This window comes from Somniosus microcephalus, chromosome 2 (assembly GCF_052327205.1).
Source record: "Somniosus microcephalus isolate GS21.2 chromosome 2, FLI_Smic_1.0, whole genome shotgun sequence".
Classification (NCBI taxonomy): domain Eukaryota; kingdom Metazoa; phylum Chordata; class Chondrichthyes; order Squaliformes; family Somniosidae; genus Somniosus; species Somniosus microcephalus.
This window is the reverse complement of record NC_140988.1, coordinates 200,560,285-200,585,347: the sequence shown is the minus strand read 5'-3', so window position 1 is coordinate 200,585,347 and position 25,063 is coordinate 200,560,285.

The following is a 25,063-nucleotide window of genomic DNA, read 5'->3' as shown; positions in this document are numbered from 1 at the left end:
CTCCCGCACTTTGCCTTCTTCCCCGCTGATTAAGATGGCACCTCCCGCGCTTTTGCCTTCTTCCCCGCTGTTGCTAGTGCTGCTCTCCACAGTTTCCGTTGCAACCTGCAGCTCCTCGCAGTTTCCTGCGCGTTTAATACTTCTTTTTTTTTATATTTTCCCGTCGTGGAACAACCCTGTGGGACTCTTGCCTCACTCTTCTCGGGTCTATACATAGCCCGGCTTCGTACCACCCTCTCTCTCTCCTCTTCCCGACAACACTGCTCGGCCCCGTTGCAAGCAACCCGCTCGAGTTTGCGACCGCCGCAGCCCAGGAAGGATCAGTGTACTACCTGCCACCAGCCCGATTAGCTGAAGCACCGATGACAGGAACCAGGCCCCGCTTTCGACAGCTTCTCCAGCAATCTTCAACTCCGCTAACACAGGGGCAGATGCCCACGGTCGACGCCCATTTCTACTGCTTCTTTCTTCCTTCTGGCCTCAACCTCTGCTCACTTCGCTGCAGGAATGGATCCCAGGAGGTGGTGCAGACTGTAGGTAAGTTCGTATCTGCTCGTCGCCAGTATTATGTCCGTGTATGATTGAGACACGGACAGCAGGAGTTGAACAAAAGAAGTCTTTACTGAAAGGAGTCAATCGGGAAACTGAAACTACAGAGGCTTACTAGCGCCTTTTATACAGGGGTGGTCACTGCCGGTACTGCAGTCTGAGACCAGTTATTCTCTTAAAGGTACATACACAACAGACTCCACCATTGTTGAGGATGGGGCTGTTGATGGAACCTCTTCCTTGTGTCAATTGTCCATCATAAGAACATAAGAAATAGGAGCAGGAGTAGACCAATCGGCCCCTTGAGCCTGCTCCGCCATTCAATAAGATCATGGCTGATCTGATCCTAACCTCAAATCTAATTTCACTCTCCATCCCACCCGAACCCATGTGATCTCCCGGGAGAGGCGAAAAACCAGATTAAAAAACCCAATGGCCAATTTGGGAGAAAAAATCTGGAAAATTCCTCTCCGACCCATCGAGGCGATCGAAACTCGTCCAGGAGATCACTCTGTCCCTGTATTTCCTGCAGCACTTACCTTCTGTAAGAGGTGATCTCCACCCCAGCCAGGAACAGGCCCAATTTACTCTTGAAGGACTCCTAGCTGGCAGCCTGTTCCCAAGGTCTCCACTAATTCCTGTGAATAGAACCATCTCCTGAAATGTAACACAGAATTAGAACACAAGAAGTAGGAGCAGGACCAGGCTACACGGCCCCTGGGCCCGCTCCGCCATCCACAGGGCCATGACCGATCCGAACCTAGACTCATGTCCAATTTCCTGCCTGCTCCCCGTAACCCCTAATTCCCTTTACTTCTAGGAAACTGTCTATTTCTGTTTTTAATTTATTTAATGATGTAGCTTCCACAGCTCTCTGGAGCAGCAAATTCCACTGACCTACCACCCTCTGAGTGAAGAAGTTTCTCCTCATCTCAGTTTTGAAAGAGCAGCCCCTTATTCTAAGATTATGCCCCCTAGTTCTAGTTTCACCCATCATTGGGAACATCCTCACCGCATGCACCTGATCAAGCCCCTTCATAATCTTATATGTTTCAATAAGATCGCCTCTCATTCTTCTGAACTCCAATGAGTAGAGTCCCAATCTACTCAACCGCTCCTCATATGTCAACCCCCTCATCCCCGGGATTAACCGAGTGAACCTTCTTTGTACTGCCTCGAGAGCAAGTATGTCTTTTCTTAAGTATGGACACCAAAACTGTATGCAGTATTCCAGGTGTGGCCTCACCAATACCTTGTACAACTGCAGCAATACCTCCCTGTTTTTATATTCCATCCCCCTAGCAATAAAAGCCAACATTCCATTGGCCTTCTTGATCACCTTCTGCACCTGCATACTAACTTTTTGTGTATCGTGCACCAGGACCCCCAGATCCCTTTGTACTGCAGTACCTTCCAATTTCTTGCCTTTAAGATAATAACTTGCTCTGTGATTTTTCCTGCCAAAGTGCACAACCTCACACTTTCCAGTATTATATTCCATATGCCAAATCTCTGCCCACTTACTTAGCCTGTCTATGTCCCTTTGCAGGTTTTTTATGTCCTCCTCACTCACTACTTTCCCTCCCATCATTGTATCATCTGCAAACTTTGATATGTTACACTCGGTCCCTCCCTCCAAATCGTTAATATAGATTGTAAAGAGTTGGGGTCCCAGCACTGACCCCTGCGGAACACCACTAGTTACTGATTGCCAGTCTGAGAATGAACCATTTATCCCAACTCTCTGCTTTCTGTTAGATAGCCAATCTTCCACCCATGCCAGAATATTACCCCCAATCCCGTGATTTTTTATCTTGAGCAATAATCTTTTGTGTGGCACCTTGTCAAATGCCTTTTGGAAGTCTAAATACACTACGTCCACTGGTTCCCTTTTATCCACCCTGTATGTTATGTCCTCAAAGAAATCAAGCAAATTTGTCAAACATGACTTCCCCTTCGTATAACCATGCTGACTTTGTCCTATTAAATTATGTTTATCCAAATGTCCCGTTACTGTCTCCTTAATAATGGACTCTAAAATTTTACCAACCACAGATGTTAGGCTAACTGGTCTATAGTTTCCAGCCTTCTGTCTACTACCCTTTTTAAATAAGGATGTTACCAAAGCCTTGCCACCCCTGGAAGACCAGGTGCTCACTCTGTCGACCTCCGACGTAAGTGGTGTTCTACGCGGAGTGAACACACGTAAGGCTGCTGGACCTGATAGCATCCCTGGACGGGTACTCAAGGAATGTGCTGATCAGCTGGCTGATATCTTCACCGCCATCTTCAATCTGTCATTGGCCCAGGCAGTAATCCCTACATGCTTCAAGACCGCTACCATTATTCCTGTGCCAAAGCAAACGGCTGTGATGTGTCTGAACGACTATCGACCTGTCGCACTCACACCCATCATAATGAAGTGTTTCGAGAGACTGGTCCTGGCTCACATCAAAGCCAGTGTTCCCGCCTCTCTTGACCAACACCAGTTTGCCTATCGTGCAAACAGATCAACGGAGGATGCAATCACAACTGCTCTACACTCTGCATTGAATCACTTAGACGGTAAAGAGACCTACATCAGAATGCTGTTCATAGACTACAGCTCAGCATTCAACACTATCGTCCCCAACAAGCTGGCCTCCAATCTCTACACTGTTGGCCTGAACACTTCTCTTTGCAACTGGACCCTGGACTTCCTAACAAACAGACCCCAGTCTGTCAAATTAGTTAACCACACCTCCACCCCCCTGACCCTGAACACGGGTGCCCCACAAGGATGTGTGCTGAGCCCCCTCCTCTACTCCCTCTTCACCCACGACTGTGTGGCTGTTCATGGTTCCAACACCATCATCAAGTTTGCGGATGATACCACGGTGGTAGGTCAGATCACCAACAACGATGAGTCAGCCTACAGGGAGGAGGTCCAGCATCTCGTGAAGTGGTGCGTCGATAACAATCTGGCCCTTAACATCAAGAAAACCAAGGAAATCATTGTGGACTTCAGGAAGTCTAAAGGCGGAAGTCGCACCCCCATCCACATCCATGGGGCTGTGGTGGAAAGGGTGGACAGCTTTAAGTTCCTCGGAGTCCACATCACGGAAGACCTCTCCTGGTCCCTCAACACCTCCTCTTTGGTGAAGAAGGCCCAGCAGCACCTATATTTCCTAAGGAGGCTGAAGGGATGTAACCTGTCACCCCTGATCCTCTCTAACTTTTACCGCTGCACAATAGAGAGCATCCTGATGAACTGTATCACAGTATGGTATGGCAGCTGTAGCTCCTATGACCGGAAAGCCCTGCAGCGGGTAGTCAAAACTGCCCAACGCATTACTGGCACCCGGCTACCGACCATAGAGAACATCTATCAGAAATGCTGTTTACGGAGGTCACTGACCATCATCAAAGACCCTACCCACCCCAGCCACAGTCTGTTCATGCCATACTGGCCATGCCACAGGCCATGATGGAGGGAATCCTCAGTGCAAAGTCAGTGCGAAAACAAGACCTGATCTCCACAAGGTTGTCACTCTTACTAATGCTGTAATGGACAGATGTATCTGCAACAGTTATAATGGTTAGGACAAGATCAACGTAAATTAATCCCTCTTTTTAGTTCTCTCACCACCTGCCACAAGCCCAGTCTAGCAGCTATATCATTCAGGACTAGACCAGTCTGGTCAGTCATATTTTTACAGAGCCACTCTTGGTGATGAACATTGAAGCCCACCACCCAGAGTACGTTTTGTGCCCTTGCTACCCCTAGTGCTTCCTACAAGTGGGCCCCAATGCCTCAAACTTAAAATTCACATCCTCATATTTAATCTCCTTATGGTTTCACACCACCCTTTTTTCTGATTATGGTTCTGTAAAGCATCTGGGGATGTTTAAAGGTGCTACATAAATGCAAGTTGTTGTTCCAGTTGTTTTTTCTAACAGTAGCCAACATCACTATGGCCCGTATTTTCTGATGTCTACGGGTGTGTACAGGCTGTGTGCATACCCATAGGGACATCTGAAATGCCGGTTTCAGGCATGTGAAGTGCAAGCGCTGAAAACCGGCATTTCCGATCTGTCAAGAATCCTCTTGACTGATTGGATGCCTGCCCTGGAGAAGAGCATCTTTGGGTGGAGAGTTCTGCTTTCTGCAAAACCTCCACCTGCTGAAAACCCTTAGAAATCTTACGCCTGGTAAAAGCAAGGTGTGGAGATGCCGGTGTTGGACTGGGGTGGACAAATGTAAGAAATCACACAACACCAGGTTATAGTCCAACAGCTTTATTTGAAATCACAAGCTTTCGGAGCACTGCTCCTTCATCAGGTGAATTGGAGAGATGCATAAAAACACAGCTTATATAGTCAGAGAATAATGTCAGATGTTTACAGGTAATCTTTCTAACTGCCATTTATCACACCTCGGCAGAGAGATGGTCACAGCAATCAAAGGTGTAAATGGTGTCCAAGCAGGTTAGTCAGGAAAACATTACATCAAATAACAATGAGATGGGTCACAAGGGGTCAAATGTTGCAGATGCTGGGGTCTGTATGAAAAACAAAAAAACAGACAAAAAATAATTTTTTTTGCTGGAAATCACAGCAGGTCCGGCCGCATCTGTGTGGAGAGAACAAGCCAATGATGACTCGAGTCTGGATGACCCTACGTCAGGTGGGGTTACATGTAGCGTGACATGAACCCAAGATCCCGGTTCAGGCTGTCCTCATGGGTGCGTAACTTGGCTATCAGTATCTGCTCGATGATTTTGCGTTGTCGTGTGTCTCGAAGGCCGCCTTGGAGAATGCTTACCCGAAGATCGGAGGCTGAATGTCCTTGACTGCTGAAGTGTTCCCCAACTGGGAGGGGACACTCCTGCCTGGCGATTGTTGCGCGGTGTCCGTTCATCCGTTGTCGCAGTGTCTGCATGGTCTCGCCGATGTACCATGCTCCGGGGCATCCTTTCCTGCAACATATGAGGTAGTCAACGTTGGCCGAGTCACATGAGTATGTACCATGTACCTGGTGGGTGGTGTCCTCATGTGTGATGATGGTATCTGTGTTGATGATCTGGCATGTCTTCCAGAGGTTGCTGTGGCAGGGTTGTGTGGTGTCGTGGTTGCTGTTCTCCTGAAAGCTGGGTAATTTGCTGCGAACGATGGTCTGTTTGAGGTTAGGCGGCTGTTTGAAGGTGAGTAGTGGAGGCGTGGGGGTGGCCTTAGCGAGGTGTTCATCGTCATCGATGACATGTTGAAGGCATAGACCTCCTCAGAAGACAAACACGGGACACAACCAACAGAGTACCCTTCGTCGTCCAGTACTTCGCCGGAGCGGAGAAACTACGCCATGTTCTTTGCAGCCTTCAACATGTCATCAATGACGATGAACACCTCGCTAAGGCCAGCCCCACACCTCCACTACTCGCCTTCAAACAGCCGCCTAACTTCAAACAGACCATCGTTCGCAGCAAATTACCCAGCTTTCAGGAGAACAGCGACCACGACACCACACAACCCTGCCACAGCAACCTCTGCAAGACATGCCAGATCATCAACACAGATACCATCATCACACATGAGGACACCGCCCACCAGGTACATGGTACGTACTCATGTGACTCGGCCAACGTTTTCTACCTCATGCGTTGCAGGAAAGGATGCCCCGGAGCATGGTACATCGGCGAGACCATGCAGACACTGCGCCAACGGATGAACGGACACCGCGCAACAATCACCAGGCAGGAGCGTTCCCTCCCAGTCGGGGAACACTCCAGCAGTCAAGGACATTCAGCCTCCGATCTTCGGGTAAGCATTCTACGAGGCGGCCTTCGAGACACACGACAACGCAAAATCATCGAGCAGAAACTGATAGCCAAGTTCCGCACCCATGAGGACGGCCTGAACCGGGATCTTGGGTTCATGTCACGTTACATGTAACCCCACCTGACATAGGGTCATCCAGACTCGAGTCGTCATTGGTTTGTTCTCTCCACACAGATGCGACCGGACCTGCTGTGATTTCCAGCAAAAAAAATGTTTTTTGTCTGTTTTTTTGTTTTTCATACAGACCCCAGCATCTGCAACATTTGACCCCTTGTGACCCCACCTCATTGTTCTTTGATGTAATGTTTTCCTGACTGACCTGCTTGGACACCATTTACACCTTTGATTGCTGTGATTATCTCTCTGCCGAGGTGTGATAAATGGCAGTTGGAAAGGTTACCTGTAAACATCTGACATGATTCTCTGACTATATAAGCTGTGTTTTTATGCATCTCTCCACTTCACCTGACAAAGGAGCAGCGCTCCGAAAGCTTGTGATATCAAATACAACTGTTGGACTATAACCTGGTGTTGTGTGATTTCTTACACTGGTAAAAGCAGGCATAAGGCTTGCTTTTACCAGCATAAGAGTTTAAAAAAAATTTTAAAATGTTTTATTCACTCAATTGTAATTTAAAAATACTTTTAAAAAAGGTAAGTTTATTTTTAGGCCCGTAAAAAACTTAAATTATTTGTTTCAAAAAATTTAATTTTTGTTTAAAATATTTAATTTAATGTAATTTTAACTCATTTTAAAAATGTGATTTCTAAAAAAATGTATTTAATGCTTTAGTGTCTTTTTGGGGTGATCTCCATTCATACTTTTGACAGGTCTATCTGTCAAGAGTATGAAGGGAGATTGTCTTTTTTCATTGGCTCGCCTGGCGCACGTGATCCCAGGGTTGCTTGCAAACCGCATGCGCCCCTTGGATATGTGGGCGCTGTGCATTTCAACTATGGAGAGGCCCAGCATTGGAAGTGTCCGGCCCTCGGGAGCCCTCAGGTAAGTGCGTAGATTGGAAGTGTCCGGCCCTCGGGAGCCCTCAGGTAAGTGCGTAGATTTGTTTTCTAATAGGAGGCATCCGCACGCATGTATAAGAGGTAGAAACATAGAAACATAGAAGATAGAAGCAGGAGTAGGCCATTCAGCCCCTCGAGCCTGTTCCACCATTTAACGAGATCATGGCTGATCATTCGAATTCAGCACCCTGTCCCTGCTTTCTCCCCATATCCCTTTATCCCTTTAGCCTTAAGAAATATAACCATCTCCTTCTTGAATATATTAATAAGTTGGCCTCAACTGCCTTCTGTGGGAGAGAATTCCACAGGTTCACCACTGTCTGGATGAAGAAATTCCTCCTCATCTCAGTCCTAAATGGCTTACCCCTTATCCTTAGACTGTGACACCTGGTTCTGGACTCCCCCATCATCGGGAACATCCTTCCTGTATCTAGTCTGTCTAGTCCTGTTAGAATTTTATAAGTTTCAATGAGATCCCCTCTCATTCTTCTAAACTCTAACAAATATAAGCCTAATTGACCCAATCTCTCTTCATATGTCATTCCTGCCATCCCAGGTATCAGTCTGGTGAATCTTCGCTGCACTCCCTCCATGGCAAGAATATCCTTCCTCAGATAAGGTGACCAAAACTGCACACAATACTCAAGGTGTGACATCCTTGCTCCTGTACTCGAATCCTCTCGCTATGAAGGCCAACTTACCATTTACCTTCTTAACCGCCTACGGCACCTGCATGTTTACCTTCAGTGACTGGTGCACAAGGGCACCCAGGTCTCGTTGCACTTCCCTTTCTCCCAATCTATTGCCGTTCAGATAATAATCTGCCTTCCTGTTTTTGCCACCGAAGTGGATAACCTTGCATTTATCCACATTATACTGTATCTGCCATGCATCTGCCCAATCACCCAACCTGCCCAAATCATACTGGAGTTTCTCTGCATCCTCCTCACAGCACACACACCCACCCAGCTTTGTGGCATCTGCAAGCTTGGAGATATTACATCTAGTTCCCTCATCTTGATCATTATTATATATTGTGGGGTATTAGGGATGTATTTCCCAGTCATTGTGGTCTCCTGGAATTTGTTTGATCACCTTTGGGGATCATAGAGGTATTTCCTAGTTTTGTTTGCTCCTAGGCTGGCCTAGGTTTTTTTCCCTTTTTCTCTGCCTCTCCCAGGACATTGCGAGGTTGGTTAGTGGGAAGTGGGATTGGATGTGGTTCATAGTGTGCATAAGTTGCACTGACAGTATGAGACAGGCTTGATGGACTAGCAAGTCTTTTCCTTTCCTTTGTTTTAGTATATTGAATGTATGTTTATGTTTTAATGTGTAACCTTTGTACTGTTTAATTGTATAAAGTTAGTGATTATCTTATCGAAAACCTAAATATTGGAAAGCTATCATTATGAACCCTAAATTCTGCCTTCTAAAGTTAGCCATTAAACAAAGGTAAATAAAGGCTTTACAGTCAGTAGAAAGTTAGCTAAACTATTGTCTATCCATTTACTCAGCTCTTCAATCCTTTGCCCTTTGTTTTCATTAAACATCACCATAGGAAATGAATTCACAGGATGTTTATTGATGTTATAAGGGGAAGCTCTACTCACCAACCTTTGCTCAACCTTAAGATGACTCAGTTGACCTTAGAATAATAGACTACATAATGGATCAAGCTTTGTTTATTACAAAAGATCCTGATATAAATACTGCTGGGCTGGAAAAATGGAAATTGGATAGATCAGTCACCGTAAGCCAGGAGAGTGTTGAAATAATTTAATTTCCTGAAGCATTAAGGTCATCTGCTAATTACATTACTGGAGTTTGTGTGTGTGTGTGTGTTTATTTAACAAAATGCCTTCCACCCACAGTTACCTACCTTGGAAATCATCACAAATCATCACATTACTTTGCTACATAAATAAATATACAGCTTATAACAACAACAACTTGCATTTTTATAGAATGTGAAAAAACATTTAAGGTGCTTCACAGAAGTGCAGGGAAAAATGGATGCCATGCCAAAGGAAATACTGGGAGGTTGACTAATAGCTTACTGATGCACACTGCCAAGCTAACATGCCATCTCATCCGTATGATCCATTTCTCTCTTCAACCCGCTTCTCACCTGGGCCTGTTATCTAGCACTGTGCACGCTCTCATCTGCTTCATCCTAGCTTCATATCTTATAAGAGAAAACAGCTCACACCTGCAGAGAGCTGACTGCAATGGGATGTGGGGAAACTTCCATTAGGGACCTCACCCCCTTCAAGGTTTGGGGCCTAGTCATTCAGGAGTACCACAGCCAGGAGGTGGCCAGAGATGGAAAAAACACAGGGACAAGTTCCAGCCCACAGTTTCTGTAGCAAGGATCCTTCTTACACACACTGCATTCTAACATCCTCTCACAAGCACTGTCACTCAAGCTTCCAAAAAATGCTGCACCATGCCATGTGCTTGCATATGCCAGCTTTGGACGACTATCATCTCATTTCCATCTTATTTCACGTTTAAGTCTTTACAGAAATTACTCTGACCTCTGGAGCTGGCACCTCCCAAGATTCACCAGCAAGCAGCCTCTTGCCGAAGTGGCAGCAGCACAGCCAGTATCCTATCACTGCGTCTAAATGTACCCACTCACCGGCTCGCAGACATCCATCCCAGAAGCTTTTGTTATTCAGCAGGAGGGCAGCACAGAGGGTGAGGCACAAAGCAGGGATGGAAAGGACGCATTGTTATTGTAGAGGAGTGGAGTCAATGGCCCAGAAATTCGTCTCGGGTGCTGGCGCACAACATGCGGTATCGGATTGCCCACCCGTTATACAGAGCGCCTGATATTCAGCTCTATTGACTGCAAGGGAACTGAATATCAGGCACTGCGTAGAACGGGCGGCCGATCCAATACCACCTGTTTGTGCCAACACCAGAGACAAATTTCGAGGCCAAATTGTCTTGTCCTGAGGAATGATGCCATGAGAGTAGGAGGAGGGTGATTGGTGGATTGGTGGCTTTTCTTTTTATTAAATGTTTCATGGTGTACTTGTTTGGTCAGGGAAGGGAGGATTATTGGTCAGTGGTCGGTAAAAAGGGTGTTTGTACTTCACAAGGACATGTCATGTGTTCGGGTCAGGCAAATAACTTCAGCAGCTCTCAAGGGGGTTTGTTATTCTTCCTCATCAACTGCCGCAGAATTTTCAATCTCTCTCTCTACTCTTCGTTGTGAAATATTCCAGCTGTGCCTCCAGATGTACTTGTGTGTTTATTGCCAGATTGTGTAGACAGCAACACACCATGATGATGCAAGATACTTTAGATGTAGAGCACTCTAGGGCACCACTGAATGGCCCCGGGAGCGGAATTGTTGTTTGATGTGTTTTATAATTGCCCTGATGGTAGGCTAGTTCTTGTTGTAGTGGCATTCCCCTGATGTGTTGGGATGGTGCAGAGAATTTATCAACTATGGTGAGAGGCGGTACACCTGATTCCACAGAAGGATCTTCCTGCAGTTCTTCAACCATTTAGGAAGTTGGCCCTGACAAGAGGAAGGCTTTATCAGCTACAGAAGACAAGTTCCAGGCCCTACAATATGCCAGAGACTTGCAGAGGAGGTTTTGCATCTGTTGCTTCACGTTATTCAAAATATACATGCACGTGCATGATCTAGAATCACCCAGATGCACACAGATATGATTTGTCTGCATAACATTATGAAGCTTGACTGAGTACAGTTGGCAGGCCATAAGAATTTCACAGCCAATCTACTTGCTCCAATGTTTCATAACGAACAAGCCTCCTCCATGTTACTCTGGATGTAGCCATTTGGAGCTTCAGGTGTGCTTGAAGGTCCTTCCACATTGGTGGTGCTGGTTAGGGGCAAAACTTGCTTCACCTGTGGGTGAGGTGAGCCAGTTGGTCAGTTTTTTAAAATCTATAATATGGAAAATAATTTTTGGTTTTCTTTCTTCAAGTACATATATCCTAGAAAGTGCTATCTGGGTATTACTATTTTATTCATATTGTTTAACTTTTTCCACAAATATTTACCAAAATATTTGCATAGAAATATGAAATTATGGAAGATATCACACTTAACTATTTTTGTGTACATCATTTATTGAGTTCAACAAATTACCTTAATTTGTAAAAGATATAACTACACTTAAACAGTTACTACTTTTTCACTAAATTATAGGCTGGGAAATTGGAGCCGTTTGCGCCAGTGGTTAAGGCTGGTTTGGAAGAAAAATGGTGGCCACCTCGCTTCTGCGGAACGTGGCAGCTGTCATTTTGGGCAGGTCGGCAACGCTGCCATTGCCTGCGCTCGCTTCACATATTTAAAAGATCCAGATCATGATGTCAATCAGCATGCAACGCCTGAATTGATCTGGGATTTTGGATGTCACCACTCTTATTAATGCCCTCTCCAAATCACACACAGCAGAATGTGCGTGCAGCAGTACAACGGAGCCGCTGCCAGCACTTCTTAAAGAGGCACACACAACTGTCACGTATGCTTAGATTTTTGCTTTTGTACTGGTTTCTTCATATATTATTTTATGAGTGGCTTGGTGCAATACATTAAAAAAGTTGAAGTGTGCAGGGAGTGCTGCTGGATGTTTGCAAGGCTCTGGCTCTTAAAGGAAGGCCTCTGAGAACACCACTTGCTCCCAGTCTGGTGGCTCGAGTTGCAGTCTCTCTTGGGCTACAGCATGACATGGAGATGGTGCAGAGGCAGCAAAGGGGACAAGCTGCTCGCAGAGGGAGGAGGAGAAGGTAAAGGAAGAAGAAGAAGAGGAGGAAGTAGAAGAGGATGAGGAAGCAGAAAAGGAAGAAGCAGAAGAAAGGAGGCCAGAATATCCGGGATCGAATCATCCACCTGCGGTACCAGTGAACACAACTCCAATTCCCCTTTCAACATTTGTCCCACAACTTACTATCCCTCTGTTACTGACGATCAGAGAGTCCTCTTGGCCACAATGCTGAAATAAAAGCCACCACCAAGCAAACTTTTCAATCCAACATCAAAAAATCAACTAAAACCCATCTGGTTCACTAATATACTTTAGGGGACAAATTCGGCTGCCCTTACCTGGCCTGGCCTATATATGGCTCCAGACCCACTGCAATTTGGTTGTCTCTTAACTTCCCTCTGAAATGGCCTAGCAAGCCGCTCAGTTGTACTAAACTACTACGACAAAAGTCACTGTGGGAGTACCTTCATCACACGGACTGCAGCAGTTCAAGAAGGCGGCTCATCACCACCTTCTCAAGGGCAATTGGAGATGGGCAATAATGTCAGCAATGCCCACATCCCATGAATGAATAAAATAATTATATTCTAATCACTCTTGTGCATTCCCTTAGTCACTGTCTTGCGTGTGGCTTTGCCTATCCTCGTCCTTTTACCAAGTGCTACCCCAGTGCTGGCAGAATGGCTGGTGTAAGGCTGCTAACGTTCAGTACGGGACAATGTAGATGGCCTTGCAGGATGGCCTCGAGGAGCTGGTGGCTGGGAGTGTGAAATCGAGTGAAGGTGTTTCTTCTACTCTTCTTTTCTTTTACTTCACTCGCCTCTCCCTATTCTTGTTGACCCGTTGGCTGGGCAGGCTAGATTTCTTGGGTGTCTGAAATGCGGAAGGCACAAAAGTAGGGTTTTGCTGAGGGGAATGGGCTAAAGCAAGACATGCATGCTTACACCATGTGCAGCTTGTAAATCAGGAGATATTGTGGGATGAGAGGGAAGTGGAATCTGAGAAGGAGGATAACATATTCTTTCACCCCTGCCGCTGGCCAAGGCATCAGCCATGTCACTGCCAAGAATGGCCAGCACCGTCTCCTCCAAGGGGGTGAGGTGAGGCTTGGAATGGAAGGTGTGCCTCGTGATTGGTACAGACGGTTGGTAATTGAGTGATGAGTGTATGGCGCATTAAGCAGTGCATCAGGATAGTTGTGCAGTTTTTTTTATTCATTCATGGAATGTGGGCATCACTGGCAAGGCCAGCATTTATTGCCCATCCCTAATTGCACTTGACAAGGTGCTGCTGAGCCACCTTCTTGAACTGCTGCCATTCATGTGATGAAGGTATTCCCACAGTGCTGTTAACGAGGAATACTAGGGTTTTTACCCAGCAACGATGAAGGAACAGCAATATATTTCCAAGCCAGGATGGCATGTGACTTGGAGGGGAAATTGGAGGTGATGGTGTTCTCATGCGCCTGTTGCCCTTGCCATTCTAGAGGTCGTGAGTTTAGGAGTTGCTGTCGAAGAAGCCTTGGCGAGTTGCTGCAATGCATCTTGTAGATGGTACACAGTGTAGACACGGTGTGCCAGTGGTGGAGGGAGTGAATGCTTAAGGTGGTGGATGGGGTGCCAATCAAGCGGGCTGCTTTGTCTTGGATGATGTCGAGCTTCTTGAGTGTTGTTGGAGCTGCACTCTTCCAGGCAGGTAAAGAGTATTCCATCACACTCCTGACTTGTGCCTTGTAGATGGTGGAAAGGCTTTGTGGGGGTCAGGAGGTAAGACCCACGCCACAGAATACCTGCTCTTGTAGCCCCAGTAATTTATGTAGCTGGTCCAGTTAAGTTTCTAGTCAATAGTGACCCCCCAGGATGTTGATGGTAGGAGATTCGGTGATGGTAATGCCATTGAATGTCAAAGGGTTGTGGTTAGATTCTCTCTTGTTGAAAATAGTCGTTGCCTGGCACTTGTGTGGCACAAATGTTACTTGCCACTTATCAGCCCAAGCCTGAATGTTATCCAGGTCTTATTGCATGTGGGCACGGACTGCTTCAGCCTTGTCTTTTACACTAGTGTCCTAGGCCATTATTGAGGATGGGGATGTTGATGGAGCCTTCTCCTCCCAATTTGTTTTTTGTAGGGGTGGCGTGTGCCCAGTCAGTTATGCCCCTGACTGCCTGTGAGTGGTTCGAATCGCTCCCACACCCCTGGGTTCTCGACACCGGATTTAGGTACAGGCGAAGATACAGAAAACGAGTAGACAAGTGGTTTGTTTAAGAAAACCAAAATTTTATTAAAACAGAAAAAAAATTACAAATACTGAAAAGTCACTATGTAGTTACAGGCTTATCAAAAGAATATACTTAAATGGGAATGGGGAACACATGGCACATTGAGGGCACAACACACATTAATAAAATCCCTTAACCATTATCCCACCTATAAAACCTAACTAGATTAAGCTAAGAGGGGCTAGAAATTCAGGCTCACCAAGTCAAAATCTGCCGAGTTATAACGGTTGTGGGGTTTGGGGTTCGCTCTTTGTGCTCTCTGGGGCCTGCCATCATCACATGGTCTCAGGGCACGGCAAGGGCGTCGTCCCGGTAAAGTGCCCCGAGATTAAATTCTTTGCTTGGGTACTTTACCTCGCAGGGATGATGGTTCTTCTTCTTCGGGTGGCGGTTGAATTTTGTATGAAGATCATCGTATTTAAGCTGGATTGAAGGCCCGATTATTCGAAGCATGCTTCAATCTTCTTCCAAATCATCTCATCTCAAATTCATCTCTTCTCATCTCGTCTCGTCTCGTCTCGTCTCGTCCGGCCTGGTCTGCCCGTGTTCGTCTGGTGCTGTGTCGGGCGTCCCTGATGGATTTGGGGAAGACTCGGGCAGTGGCTAGGTAGCAAGCGCAGGAAGAAGAGAGAGCAACGTGACTATCAATGGGCCTATAATAATACTCCCGTTGAAAGCCCTTATCTGCGCACCAAATCAGGTCAGTCTATTGTCCAATTTAGGCGGGCTTTGTTAATATAATTGTACCAATCTAAGTTAACTGGCTTTAGATGACCGTTTATCGCACCTGATGAACCTGGTATCCGGGTTGTATTGTCATTAATGCATTTTAATCGGCCTGTCCAGCCTTGGTGGCTCCCTTGACCTGTTTCTGATTATTTATGTGGACAAACTAATGGCCTTATGCTTAGGCCTAACTGGGCTGATCTGTTTCGATCTGACGCAATGCATATTCAATATTTGCCTAGCTGTCTGGCTTTTCAAACACAAAGTCCTTTTCACAGAAATGCATTTTAAGTTTCGATTTCCCAAAGCTGCCTGCTTGTGCTGCAGAGTCCATGCTTTTAAAATCTTACAGGCTTTTGGTCACGAGGTGCGGACGCCATCTTTTTGGGTACCCTTTTTAAATTGTCCATACAGGATCTCTTTTATTAATAACCTTGGGGGAATGTGGGAATTTTGAGAACCTTACACTTATTTGTCCACCATCATTCACAACTGGATATGGCAGGACTGCAGAGCTTCGATCTGATCCATTGGTTTTGGGATCACTTAGCTTTGCGGTCGGGACTCAGGTCCTGCCGAATTTAATGGCAGGACTTGATTACCAATTTTTTCTGTGTTTGAAAGGATGATTGGATGTCAGGCGGGTAGGCCTTCAGCACTAGACCACAGTCGGGGAGCGGATATGAGGGACAGAGGGAGCAGAAGCCTTTGGGGGAGATTGGATGAGTCGTGGGGGAGATCAGAAAATTCAAGGGGGGAGATCAGAAGAGTAGGGGGAGAGCGAAAGGGTCGGGGGTGAAGATCGGAAGGGTCGGGGGTGGGTGCCCAAAAGCAGTGGTGGATGCAACAAGTCAACTTGTCCAAACAGTTAAGTGAAACAACACTTATCTCTTAGATCCAGCAGTCCTCGCCTCCCTTTAGCCATTGGGTTTCTCGAGGCCTGGAAATCTCAGCTGGCCAGGGCTAAATTAAAAAATGTAAGCAGCTTCATTATACTATTTAAATTGCCAACTTGCCTCCTGGGAGCAGGTTGGCTTCCCGCCCCCTGTCCCACCTCTGTTAAAACTGGTAGTGGTTGGGTTGGGGTCGGGATTCAAAATTTTAACATTTTAACATCCCACCTGACCCAAACCCGCCTGTTTTGGGGGATTAAAATTCCCCCCTAGGTCTTCCTACTTCATTCATCCTTCCTTTCTTCCTACAATTCAGGAATTTTAAAACTTAATCTTGCCATCACCTAGCCACTACATCTGGATTTATCTTGTCTTCTTTCCTACTTTGTAACCATTACCTACACTGTAAAGTCTGTGGGTTGTACGGTTAATAACGACACAGACTTCAAGAGTAACAAACAAACAGGTCTTTACTATCCGAAGGTCAGGGCGAATCTGCCCCAGCAATCCTGCCACAACACTTATATACTGGTGTGGTCACTATCGGTATTACAGTATACAGAAGCCAAACAAATAGTGCCACACCTAAAGTAGTTCTCTTAAAGGTGAACGGTTACATTCAATAGTTCCCTTAAAGGTAGACGGGTACATACACTACAATCCTCCCTTTTTAGCTTATTACTTACAGAGTCCCCGTTAAACATACATATCTTCAACTTCCTATAAAACAAATTACAGATATAATCTCGCTGGAGTCAATGTCATATAAAACAATTTACAGATATAATCTTGGTGGGAACAGTTCACAGGTTCAGTCTCTGTGGAAACAGTTCATAGATTCAGTCTCTGATCTTGACTCGTTCCAAACAACATCTCTTTGGTGTAGCCGGTTCACATGGCTAGCGTGACTCCTCCATAGCCTTTTTCTTGACGTAACAGCTTGAACTTTCGTCCTGTTGAACCAGCAGTGCGGACTTTTACAACCAACTGGCTGTCTTGATATTTTCCAGTTTTTCAACTAATTTAGTACCTTTCGTAGTGTCCCGCCTGAGATGGTAGAAGTGCTAATATTTTAGACAGTTATTATCTTCTGCTTCTTCTTTTTCTTTTCTGCCTTTTTGACACTCTCGGAGCTCCTTTCTCAGCTGCCAGCTGTAGCGCCACCAACTCTCTATGTTCCTTAGACCATAAGTGCTTCATCCGGATTTCAGCACTTTGGGAGTTTTCATCACAAACTGAGCAGACCAGATCCTCGTAATATTCAGTGTCACTCAACAGGTCATGGTAATATTCGGGGTCGTCCTGAGTTAGGCCAGTGAGAGGCACTTCTACTTCCTTCTTATCCATCTGGACGTTAGCCAACGGTGGTACCTTCCCTAACCATCTTTCTTGAAAAGACTTCTTCAAACATTCATAATCATTCTGCTCTGCCGGGGATGTCTGCCATTCCTTCACTACTGGCCTCATTTGTGAGTTCAATACCTTCCCTTCCATCGGGGATTTCGTTGTCAGGCTATTTAATCCTTCTACTGGAGTATCTGTTTCCACCCCCTTCTGTTCCCCTTGACGCAATTCAGCGTACTTTTGGCATCCTTGTAAAAGCTGTGTTGCCACCTCAGCTATCTCCGTGACTTTTGGAAGCTCCGAATTCTTTCCCTTTGAACCCTGAAACTCGTGTTCCCATTTTGGAGTCTTGTCCCTCAGCATGTGTAAGAGTTGGCTGGCCGTTAACTCTTCTACGGGGACACTGTGGATTAGAGTCTTCTCCATTTCATCCACCTTTCCCTCCAATGTTTTCACCTTCCTTTCCTCCGGTACTTTGGTTTTAAGCGCTCGAAGAAGTTGCGCCTTGATGTTCTCTAACTCCTGTTCAGGGGCCATTCCTACAGTCTCTGTGATCCTTCCAGTTGCCTTTCCTTCCACTGCCCGGATTCCTAGTTGAATATGTTCTTCAAGTTGTTGAACCTCGGCCATTGCCGCCTCATATTTGTCCTGGGTTGCCTTCAATTATTTAATGAGTTCTTGGACATCTTGAATTTCATGTTCTGCTATGTCTTCCACCTCTAATTTTTCATCGATGGATGGAATCTCTACCGATGAGTCTGTCTTGGCCTGGAGCTAATCAAACATTTCCTGCAGCCTTTGTAATTCTCGCTCATGTTCAACCTTTAGCTGTTCAGATGCTTTCACTAAAACTAGCTTTTCGGAGGTTGCCGAGTTAACCCCTTCCAGGATTGTAGTCTGGGCCTGTTCATACTGTTCTTTCAACTTGTTACACTCTGCTTGCAACGAGTCGTAGAGATGAACTGGGATAAAATCCTGGCTTCCTGAAGATTCCTCTTCCTTTGGTTCGTTCTGTAAATATTCTAGTTCCTGAACAGCATCAGGGGAATGTGATTGGTATTTGGCCACGATGGCTCTATGGTCGCTCTCTGCTTGAGCTAGCTGTCTCTGTTGTCTTTCCAGGTTCTCCCATTCGGTGTCCCAGAACTTTTCCATATTTTTCATCTCTTGTACGAGACGGTCACTCAACTGTTCTAATTGTTGTCGTACTTTGACATAAGTTTGAGTCCGAACTCGGTGTTCTTCCATCGTGGATGAATCCTTTGCTTGAACAGGCTCAGAATTCTCTGTCAACCTGGAGTTCTGCTCTGCAACTTTATTCTTCTTGGTAACATAAGTCCTTCTGCATGTCTTCGTTTTCTTCCCCATCGTCGGCAAGTCCCTTTTAGCCTTGTCTTCCATATTTGAATTGGTCTTATCGTCATCCATTTCAGAATCTGAGCTGATAGCTTGCACCGAGCCCTCCCTCATTATGGCTTTTAGGTAGTGCCATTCCATATCTATTTTCTTAATCCACTCCCATCCTAGAAGTGGTGGTCCTCCTTCAGGTAATACGTACAAGTTCATTCTTGGGTGTTCTTTACCCCTATCTCTCACCTTGACTCTTATTTTCCCCATGGGGTATACGTTATGCCCCGTGTATGTCTGTAATACGAACTTGGTATTGCTTAAAGGTATGTGAGAGAATAGCCGGTGGTAGTCCCTTCGGTTGATGACTGATAGAGCTGATCCAGTGTCCAGCTCCATCCTTACTTGGACTCCAGCTATTTTTAGTATGACCCAGATGGTTTGTAGATCCGTTTCTTTACCCACATTGTGGATTCTCAGACTACCCAGCTCCTGGTTGTTTGGGTCTGAGTCTGAATTCTGTTCGTCTGAACTCTTCTCAGCCACCTTGTGTACCTTGTTGTACTTTTCTTGTGGTGGCTTCCTTTGATTGTTGGTCTTCTTCCCTGACCGGCATACCTTCGCGATGTGACCCAGTTTGCCACATTTCCTACACTCTTGGTTCTTAAACCAGCATTGATTCTGGTCATGCGTTGTCTTCCCACAACGGTAGCATTTTGTTGTGCTTGAAGTAATTTGGTCCACCCCGAGTGCCGCCGCCTTTAGTTGCATTTCTGCCGTTCCTTTCGCTGCGGCTTCGTGCGATGCAGCTATAAGGACAGCCCTGTCCAGTGTGAGGTCGTTCTCTTCCAGTAGTCGCTTCTGCGTCCCTTCTTTGGACAATCCGCATACGAACTTGTCCCGCAGTGCTTCTGTCAGATTCCCTCCGAACTGGCAGTATTTCGCCAGCCTACGCAGTTCGACCAAGTATTCTGCATTGCTTTCGTCTTTCTTCTGCGTTCTTGCGTAGAATTTGAATCGTTCAGCCAGCATCAACGGCGTGGGGTTCAAGTGGTCCTTCAGCACAGCCACAATCTCTTCAAAGGTCTGATCCGCTGGTTTATCTGGTGCTATTAGATGCTTCAAGAGCCCGTATGTTTTTGCCCCCATCGAGTTTAGCAATGTTATCGCCTTGTCGTCTTTCTCTATTTTGTTGGCTTCGCAATAGATCTCTATGCGTTCCACGTACGTGGCCCAGTCTTCTATTTCAGAATTAAAGTCGTTAATATTCCCTCGCTTAGGCATCTTTCTTCCCTTGGGAGCAGCACCAGTATTTCTTTAAGTATTCTTATTTATTTGTTTATTTCTAAGATGGCGGTTTTCCTGCGAAATCGGCGGTTTCCCGCTCTTTCCTTCTCTCCCCGCCCACTTCAATGGCGGTATGTCAGTTAAGATGGCGGTTTTCCCGCGAAAATGGCGGTTTCCCGCTCTTCCTTTCTCTCCCCGCCCACTTCAATGGCGGTTTCCCGCTTCTGTCGTCTCCTCCGCCTAATGGCGGCTTCCCTCGTTTCTTCCTGGTGGAAGGGGTACGCTTTCCCCACAGCGGACAGGTTCAGCCGCTGGGCTGGCTCTCGCACAGCTCCCCTTACTCGGCTCTGTCTTTTCCTCCCGCCCGCACGGCTCTACCGGCGCTGGGTACACCCCGTTAACGGAGGACAGTTCAGCCGCTGGACTGGCTCTCGCGCAGTCTCTCTCTCCGTACCCGGCTCTGTTGCTCTCTCTCCCGCACGTTCGGTTCTACCGGCCCTGGGTACCCCGTTGGTGGAGAACAGTTCAGCCGCTGGACTGGCTCTCGCACAGTCTCTCTCCCCTTGCTCGGCTCTGTCGCTCCCTCTCCCGCACGTTCGGTTCTACCGGCTCTGGGTACCCCGTTGGTGGAGAACAGCTCAGCCGCTGGACTGGCTCTCGCGCAGTCTCTCTCCCCTTGCTCGGCTCTGTCTCTCTCTCCCACCCGCACGGTTCCTGTTCGCCTCCCAGCCCTCTCGCAGACCGGTGTTTCCCTCCCCGGCTGCAGCTGGGTTTCTCTTCCCGCGCCTACTCCCAGTCTCAGCACTTCGTGGCTGCGGTCGCTGCCCGGCTTGTCCCGCCGATCGAGGTCCGACTGTCTCACGACGCCGTTGGACCCGACTTTCTGACCGGCTCCGTTCCCCCTCGACCGTGGTCGAGTGCACAGCCCTTATCCTCCGGATATTCTCTACACCTTCCCCTACTCACAGTCTCCGCGGCCGCCTTGTTTCCAGCTGATCGGCTCACTCTGCACCGTGGTAGAAGGGTAGTCAGTGCCTGTTACAGATGGAAGCTTTTATTGCTAAAGTCTTCCTCCTTCCTCCTGCTGCAGCCTCGTGTTTTCTTTCAGCAGCACGACGAGGGCGGTTGCCTCTCTTCGACGCTCTTCGTTGCTTTGGTAGTCTTGCCGCAGGGTACGATCGGACTCGTCGCCACTGTAAAGTCTGTGGGTTGTACGGTTAATAACGACACAGACTTCAGGAGTAACAAACAAACAGGTCTTTACTATTCGAAGGTCAGGGCGAATCTGCCCCAGCAATCCTGCCACAACACTTATATACTGGTGTGGTCACTATCGGTATTACAGTATACAGAAGCCAAACAAATAGTGCCACACCTAAAGTAGTTCTCTTAAAGGTGAACGGTTACATTCAATAGTTCCCTTAAAGGTAGACGGGTACATACACTACATACACTATGGAACTTAGCCCTTTACAAATATATCTGAACAAAAAAGAACAGTCATGGTTTATACGATAGCAAAATACTGCAGATGTTGGAAATCCGAAATAACAACAGAAAATGCTGGAAAAACTGAGCAGGTCAGGCAACATCCATGGACAGAAATTTGAGTTGACATTTCGGGTCGAACCCTTCTTCAATATAAAAACATTTGGAAACTACAGTATATCAAAAATTAGCAGTATTTACCCTTTATTGTGAGGCTAAATTGATATTTTTCCCATCCCACACATAAAAATGTAGCTGCTCTGTTCGACCAATGTCTGAAACTGTGGCCGTGATTTCCCCTGCCTCGGTGGGTCCAGTGTGGCCGGGTTCGATGGCGGGTCCCGACCCCGCTGCTGGCTCCATCCCACGCTGTGAAAAGATTTTACGCTGATTGGGCTTGTTAAGCCCGCCCAGCACATTTGCCGGCCAATTGAAGGCAGCAGGTCTGATGACATCATTTGATGATGCGTCATCAGCCAGTTTCCTTAAAGGGACCATGAGCAATTTGATTTTGACAGTTGTGCTGTCAGTGTTCGACAGCATTGAGGTGCTGCAAACACTGACAAGCACTGCACAGAGGTGCATGGCTGCACCCAGGCTCTCCCATGGCTCCCTCCATATGCTTATGGAGGGAGTTACAGTACACAGGGAGGTCCTCTTCCCTCCCAATGGGCGGAAGAGACCTCCCCCGGAGATCAACACAGCCTGGTTGGAGATTGCACAGGAGGACACAAGCAGAGATGTCGTTAGGAGGACCAGGCTGCAGTGGCACAAATCTTTCAATGATTCCAGTAGATCATGAAATGTTACTGCAAAGTCGCACTCAACCTCATCCTGCTGTGCCACTCATCACATCCCCATCACTCTGCCTTCCCTACCCTACACCTACACATCCTTACTCACACCAACTTACCTTGCATCTCCACCCATCCCTCTCTATCTACATTATCACTTCCCCATCTCACTAGTCACCCCTCACACTCACTCTCATCCAAGTCCAATCATACCAACTAAAAACACAAAAGGGTAGGCACTTGGGTGTTTTAGCCAATGTTCATGTGAAGTTTCTGTTAATGTGCTGTCAAACATTGAAATCTTTATTTTCAACACTTTGCATTCTTGGACAGATTTGTGTGCACTTTTGAAAGTGGCTTTGTGAGTTGCAGTGAATGGTGAGACATAATGTTACCCCTTGCAATGGCAATGAGTGTGAAAGGAATGGCTTGGGCATTGTAGGAATGCTTTATGGTGTTGGTGTTGAGTGGTGCCAACCTGGCACATCATGTGGAAGTCAGGGTGTACAGCAAGTGAAGTAAATCTGGCCATGGTGAGGCCATCCCTGGCCTCCGAGGCAGCAATGTGGTTGGGTACTGGTGCCCTGTGCCCTGTGCAGCATCAGTTGATTGTGGAGAGGTTGGTGTTGTTGTTGGTACTACTGGTGTGCCTGGTTCTGCTGGTGTTGCTGCTGATTGTGGTGGAATTCTGAGGACCAAGGTGAGAGAGTGTAAACCATACCTGACATAAGAAAACTACTAGGCACTTGGTCTGAGTATTAAACAAGGCTTTACTCAACTGTTTTTTAACATGGAGATCTAGTTGTGTCCTTCACTAGTTCCTGTTAAACAATGTCCTGAGCAAGCTGGGCCCATGCCCGAGCATTTATACTCTCCCTGGACAGCGCCACCAGCAGGCCGCCCAGTATTACTTCATAAGTAATTTCCACATGAATGACAAGAATCATGTCAATACCCATTCTGAAATAATAGATGGCAGGTGAAGGTGAGATGACAGAAGTGATCTGCCAATGGTGAGAAAGGTTGTTCCAATGAAGTGACACTGGATAGAGATTTGGCTCCAAACACCTGCAAGCTGCATAAAGCTCAATCTGTCTTCCAAATGCAGTAAGCAACAGTTTCTGAGTTTGGAAAGTGAACAGCTGTGAGATGGGACCTTTTATACAACTTTTACAGCTGTCAGGTAATCAGATATTTCAATGCTCAATCCACTCACAAGATGCTGAGCTGATGTGATCCCTGAGCAGCGGGGAAGCTGTGGGGGAACAAAAAAATTGAAAGGTAAGCTTAAAATACTATTTAAGTGCCTCTTATCAATCTCTCTAATGATCTAAATTGCCTCCCCCGCCGCTTGGTGTCAGGTCTGTTCAGTGATGACAGCACCGACATCTGAGAGACTAGCGTGCAGGCGTCTTGGCAGTGGGTTCCCTACATGCTGTCAAAAAAAAATTACCCACCCAACCTGACACCAAATGCGCCCGCTGATCCCCTGAAAAATTCCCCCCTGTGAATCAACATACAAAATCACAGCAATTGTAAAACATATTCCCAGTGTGTATAGAAATGACAAAACATTAAATATTACTGAGCTATATAGAAACATAGGAACATAGAAGATAGGAGCAGGAGTAGGCCATTCGGCCCTTCGAGCCTGCTCCGCCATTCAATGCGATCATGGCTGATCATCCAAATTCAGTGCCCGGTCCCTGCTTTCTCCCCATACCCCTTGATCCCTTTAGCCTTAAGAAATATATCCAACACCTTCTTGAATATATTTAATGTATTGCCCTCTACTGCCTTCTGTGGTAGAGAATTCCACAGGTTCACCACTCTCTGGGTGAAGAAATTCCTCCACATTTCTGTCCTAAATGGCCTACCCTATCCTTAGGCTGTGACCCCTGGTTCTGGACTCCCCGACCATCAGGAACATCCTTCCTGCATCTAGTCTGTCCAGTCCTTTCAGAATTTTATAAGTTTAAATGAGATCACCTCTCATTCTTCTAAACTCCAGCGAGTACAAGCCCAATCAACCAAATCTCTCCTCACATGTCATTCCTGCCATCCCAGGTATCAGCCTGGTTAATCTTCGCTGAACTCCTTACATGGCAAGAACATCCTTCCTCAGAAAAGGCGACCAAAACTACACACAATACTCAAGATGTGGTCTCACCAAGGCCCTGTACAACTGCAGCAAGACATCCTTGTTCCTGTACTCAAACCCTTTCGCTACGAAGGCCAACATACCATTTGCCTTCTTAACCGCCTGCTGCACCTGCATGCTTACCTTCAGTGACTGGGGCACAAGGACACCCAGGTCTCATTGCACTTCCGCTTCTCCAAATCTATTGCCATTCAGATATTAATCTGCCTTCCTGTTTTTGCCACCAAAGTGGATAACCTCACATTTATCCATGTTATATTGCACCTGCCATGCTTTTGCCCAATCACCCAACCTGTCCAAATCATCCTGGATTTTCTCGGCATCCTCCTCACAGCACACATGCCCACCCAGCTTTGTGTCGCCTGCAAATTTGGAGATATTACATCTAGTTCCCTTGTCTAGATCATTAATATATATTGTGAATAGCTGGGGTCCAAGGACCGATCCCTGCAGTACCCCACTAGTCACTGCCTGCCACTCTGAAAAATACTCATTTATTCCAACTCTTTGCTTTCTGTCTGCCAACCAGTTCTCTATCCAAGTCAATACCTTGCCCCCAATCCCATGTGCATTAACTTTACACGCTAATCTCTTATGGGGGACCTTATCG